Below are 5,848 nucleotides of genomic sequence, written 5' to 3' on the forward strand. Positions count from 1 at the left end.
TAGTTGCCATGGTGATGGTATTAAGAGGGAATTAAATCCAATTAAAATTCATATGTTGATTGGAGGTGGAGTCTAGGTAACTAGGATTAGATAAAGTCATCAGGGCAGGGCCCCCGTGATGGGACTGGTAGCTTTATAAAGAGAGGAAGACACACTGTGCTGACACTTGCATGCACTTGCCTCCATGCCATGTGATGCCCTGAACACTTCCGGACTCTGCAGAGAGTCCCCACCAGCAAGAAGGCCCTCACCACATGTGGCCCCTACACCTCGGAATTCCCAACCTCCAGGACTATGAGAAATACATTTATTTTCTTTGTGAATTACCCAGTCTCTGGCATTCAGTAATAGCAACTGAAAATGGACTGAGACAAGCTCCTAAGAACAAGAGCACTCTCCTGCATAGCCTCAATATGCTTGGCCAAAATCAGTACCTAATGTTTACACAACACACTTCTCTAATCTACAGCCTCCACTCAACTTTTGCTGATTATCCCAATAATATCTTTTTTTTTTTTTTTTTTTTTGAGACGGAGTCTCGCTCTGTCGCCCAGGCTGGAGTGCAGTGGCGCAATCTCGGCTCATTGCAAGCTCCGCCTCCCAGGTTCACGCCATTCTCCTGCCTCAGCCTCTCCAAGTAGCTGGGACTACAGGCGCCCGCCATCACGCCCAGCTAATTTTTTGTATTTTTTAGTAGAGACGGGGTTTCACCGTGGTCTCGATCTCCTGACCTCGTGATCCGCCAGCCTCGGCCTCCCAAAGTGCTGGGATTACAAGCGTGAGCCACCGCGCCTGGCCCAATAATATCTTTTATAGAAATACAACAACGAGAAGACTGGGCTCGGTGGTTCACACCTGTAATCCCAGCACTTTGAGAGGCCGAGGCAGGTGGATCACCTGAGGTCAGGAGTTTGAGACCCACCTAGCCAACATGGTGAAACGCCCCTCTCTACTAGAAATACAAAAATTAGCCAGGCGTGGTCGTGCGTGCCTGTAGTCCCAGCTACTTGGGAAGCTGAGGTAGGAGAATCACTTGAACCTGGGAGGTGGAGGTGGCAGTGAGCCAAGTTTGCACCACTGCACTCCAGCCTGGGTGACAGAGCAAGACTCTGTCTCTCCCAAAAGAAAATAAATAAATAAAGAAATAACAACAACAATACCATCTTTCCTTTACCCCCTTTCCTTTCTGGTTTGGGATGCAATACACAACCACACACTGCATTCATTTGTTATGTCTCCTGTCTTGGCCCTGAGACTGGGCACTTCACCTGTGTTTGGCAGGAACGCCATGGAAGCAGTGCCGTGTCCTCGGTGCATCCTATCAGGTGGCACACAGTGCCCACTTGACCCAAGCGGTGCTGTTAGCTTCTGTCACCAGGTGAAGATGGTTTCTGCCAGGTTTCTCATAAAATTAGTAAGAATTTTGTCAGTAATTAGTAGGAATTGTATAGGGATACACTGTGAGGCCATATAAATATTCTGACCCTCATTAAACTTTCACTCATTTGTTCCAGCATCCATTGATGATTTTTAGCTGAATCCATGATTACTACGATGGTGGCCAAATGGTGATTTTTCTAACTTTATCATTTTCCTCTACACCTATTAGATGGATTTCTACTATAAAAGAGAGCTTTTCCTTCTCCTCAGTTTATTTAGTTATTTATATAAACATAGACTCATGAATTGCTACTCTACTCAATAGGTTGTAATAAATCAATAGCATTATTTATTTTGATGCCCAAATTGATGCAGGTTTGACCAAAGACACTCCCTTCAAGCTGGCTCGGAATTTTGACTTTTAAAAGAGGGCAATTTTTTATTCAAGTATATCTCCACATAGTAGGAGTAAGGTCTTGGGAGAAAGCGGAGTGGACATTTTCGGCAGTGCCCCTGGTGATGGTGAGCAAAGTGGCCTTTACCGTGTCAGCGCTCCCTCAACTGTTCCAACCTCTCGCAGCTTCTTCCTCCTTCCCTGTCCTAAAATGGAATTAAATGCTGGATCTTGGAGGCACCTTAGAGACGATCAGGTCCCTGGTTCTCAGACACTGATTGCCAAGGGCTGTGTGACTGCAACCCCTGGAGAGGTAGTTTCTCAGAATAGGTGCCCCCACCTTCACCCCAAAGGATTCGGATTCAAAAGCCCGACCTTGTGGGATGAGCCCTTTATGTGTTTATGAAGCCACCCAGATGACTCCTGTGCTTAGCCAACACCCACCCTACTCCCATAAACACACACCCCCCGCTTTCTTTTGCAGGTGAGAAACCAGTGACTCAGAGAGGGGAATCCGAATGCTCTAGGTCATGCTGTGAATGTCAGAACTGGGAAGTTTCTTGCTCCGTTAACACTGGCTTTTTGCCTGCATTGTGCTATCTCATTACAGTTCTTTGAAAGCTCTGAAGTTTTTGGCTCCTAACAATTGTTCTCACAGCAGTAAGAATGAGGAATTTACTTGTAGGACGGACAATGTTTAAGTCAGGTGTTTGTAAACCAGGGGCTGTCTCTGCTCATTTACTTGATACTTACATGCAGTGTAGTTGGTTTATTTTATGCTGATCCCCAGAGTTTCATCATTTAAACTGAAAAGGATAATAATACTTATTTATATGGCTGTTATGAGCATTAATTTTAGAGATACTGTAAGCCTGGCACTTTTGCTAACTAAATATGCATTTACCACTCCCCCTACCCCAAAGACACACACACACACACACACACACTCCCCTAATTTCACTTAAGGAAGCACTTTCTGTTACCATTTCTGTCTTACCTACTGACGCCTCACTGACAATAACAGCAGTATGCCATTTTGCCATTGAGAAAGACAGCTGCAAGATAAACAGATGCCATTGCATTGTACATACATGTCCCCCTGAGACCATTCTGCACCATAGCCACCACCCCATCCCCTGGGCTATAGAAATCTGACTATTAAACAAAACTAACCTTTAAACGTGTAAACGGTATCCACCCGATAACAATTCAGCCATACTTCCTTACAAATCTAGACCCAACCCAATATGTTAAAGGCTTTCTGGCACTACAGTGAAGGAAGGGAACATCTTTCAAACATGTTTATAAATACGAATAACAGTACAGGGTGCTCAAGATCTCAGGTAATCCACTGCTGACTTTTTCATTAGGTGGTCATTTGTTGAGCTTCAGCTCCCTTCCAATACCTTCCATTCATTCTCTTCATCAAGGACATCTGCAGTGCATGGCAGCATCAGGGGGCAGGCCGCCTGAGCCCCCAGCGGGATTCCATTTCTCCACCTTCCACTGCCATCCGACTTGCTGATGCCCAGGCCTCCAGAGGAGGAAGGGCTATCCTGATGTTATGAGAACAAATGAAGCTAAGAAGTGGTTTGAGGTGGGAACAGCCAGGCCCTAGAGACAGAGAGAGTGGTTAATAAATCTGTATTGTATTGAATTAAATAGAGCATCTTAAGCTACCTACTGGGGATGGAACAATGCAGAGACTCCTGTGTTTTTTAGTAACATTAGCGAAAGAGCTTAGCATCACTGCTAATTAAAATCACATCCACGTTTGGCTTCGGAATGCAAAAGGCATCACAATAACTCAGCGCTGAAGGGGCTTATAGTGGTTTTAAAATAAATCCATACATTCTTTGCAGTGTGCTCCCTTCAACGCAGCCTCATTCCTCTCCTCTTGAATGTGGGCTATTCTGAATGACTCACTTACCAATAGAATGTAGTGAAAACGGTGGAATATGACTTTCAAAGATGTTGTTAAAGACACTGCGCTTCTGTCTTGCTCTCGCTTTTGGATCATGTGCTCTTCAGGGAACCAGCTGCCATGTCATGCAGACACTCAAGCCGCCCTATGGAGAAGCCACATGGTGAGGGACTGAGGCCTGTTTCCCACAGCCATGTGAGTGGGCCATTCCGGAAGGAGATCCTCCAGCCCTAGCCAAGCTGACAGATGACTGCATCCCCAGCCAACATCTAGACTGGAGCCTCACGAGGGACCAACCCAGAGACCCCACCCAGCTAAGGCACTCCAGAATCCCTGACCCCAAACATTGTGACGTGATAAAAATGTGTTGTTTAAGCTACTAAGTTGTGTGGTATTCTGTTATGTAGCAATAGATAATTAATACAGGGCTCTTAATCTTTTCCATAGCAATCGTGACAAAAGGTAGTGCAGGCTCAGCTTGCACCTGCCATTGACAGAGAGCTTGCTTCTTCACAGGACAGCCCCTTCTGTTGCTTGGCCAATCTGTTATCAGTGCTGCTCATACTGAGCTGGTTTTGGCCTCTCTGTAATTTTCATCCCTGGTTCAAGATGTGCCTTGTGAAGCAAAGGTGAAGCTTCTCCTCTTTTATGTGACTGCCCTTCAGACAGCTGCAATTCGTGATTATGCCAGCCTCCTGTGTGCTCTTGTGCTGGCTAAAGAGAGAAGAAGGGGAGGCAGCACCTTTTGAGGGGACCGGGAGAAGAGACATAGTCTGTGTACAGGAAAAAAACAAAACAAAAACTGCTTTATGCTCTCTTTTGTACTCTCACATTTTTGGTCACCAAAATGTGTGGGGTTTTCCCCCACATCATGCAATTCTCTAATTCTCTGTAGACTTAATTGTAATTGAATTACAATTTAATTCAATTCTGACAGTAGCTAGAGTTAGTGCAGACCCCACAGGTTAAAGGTCCCAGTCCCACAAGACCACTTCTCACCTCAGACACCAATCGCGGGTAGTAGGTCCCCAGGTTACCCGCAACTTCTCTCTGACCTGGCTACACGGAAGGTTCTCGCAGCTGCCTCATTGGGTTTAATCGTTTCCTTGAATGGCTCACAGAACTCAGGGACACACTCTACTTACATGTTTAGAAGATGTTCTTCCCTCTTTCACTGTAGTGCCACAAAGACTTTACAATTTTGGATGGAATCTAGATGCGTAAGGCAGTGTGGCTGAATTGTTGTTGGGTGGAAATCCCACTTATTACAAAGTATACAACTTGGGAACAGCCAAATGGAAGAGATGCAAAGAACAAGGTATGGGGAAGGGGTCAGCTTCCTGCCTTCTCTGGGTGTGGACCCTCCCAGAAACTCCACGTGCTTAACAACCTGGAAGCTCTCTGAACCCAGTCCTTTTGGGGTTTTATGGAGGCTTATTGCTTACATCATTAGCTATTAGTTATTAACTCAAACTTCAGCCCCCTTCCCCCTCCCTGGAGGTTGGTTGTGGAGATGGTGGGTGGGGGGAGGGTGTAGTGGGACTGAAAGTTCCAACTCTCTAACCACATGGTGAGTTCCCCTGGCAACCAGTCCTCCCCCAAAGGCTGTCCAGGAGCCTCCAGCCCTTGGTCATCTCACTCGCATGCAGAATGACACTTATCACTTATCACAAGGGGTTTATGAGCTATGTGCCAGAAAACGGGGAGGGGTGGGAAGAGGACAAATATATATATTTTATTATATCCCAATGTCATAGCCTGGAATTAGGCCACAGTCCTTCACGCACCAATCCAAGAGGGGCTGGATTCTGGGAGATTTTGAGAAATGGATGGCACCAGTCCTGAGCCACGAGATAACAATCATAGCAGTAACAGTAATAATTATTGCTGACATAGCACTTAAACAGGCTGCCAGATCCTCTTCTACATGTTTCATATGTGCTAAGTCATTTAATCCCCACAAAAGCTCAGAACTATTGTCCCTTTTCACAGAGGAGGAAACCATAGTGCAAATAGGTTATAACTTGCCCAAGGCCACATAGCCAGTAAGCAGCAGAGCAGGATTTAAAGCGAGGCAGCCCAGCTTCAGAATACTCCTCCCTGCCACTCAGTAGTGCCTTCCCTTCTGGATCTAGCTCATCTCAGAGCTG

At 45.9% G+C, this 5,848-nt stretch overlaps 1 long non-coding RNA gene across 1 annotated transcript; it reads right to left on the reverse strand.

Moving 5' to 3' along the window:
- Window positions 1–1,791: 1,791 nt before the first annotated feature.
- LOC131380924 (uncharacterized) lies at window positions 1,792–5,190 on the reverse strand. Its single transcript, XR_009209225.1, has 5 exons — window positions 4,844–5,190; window positions 3,705–3,843; window positions 3,181–3,388; window positions 2,528–2,580; window positions 1,792–1,980 (listed from the first exon to the last, which is right to left on the reverse strand). It is a non-coding gene; the product is annotated as an uncharacterized LOC131380924 (long non-coding RNA).
- Window positions 5,191–5,848: the final 658 nt, after the last annotated feature.

This window comes from Hylobates moloch, unplaced genomic scaffold (assembly GCF_009828535.3).
Source record: "Hylobates moloch isolate HMO894 unplaced genomic scaffold, HMol_V3 SCAFFOLD_13, whole genome shotgun sequence".
Classification (NCBI taxonomy): Eukaryota; Metazoa; Chordata; class Mammalia; order Primates; family Hylobatidae; genus Hylobates; species Hylobates moloch.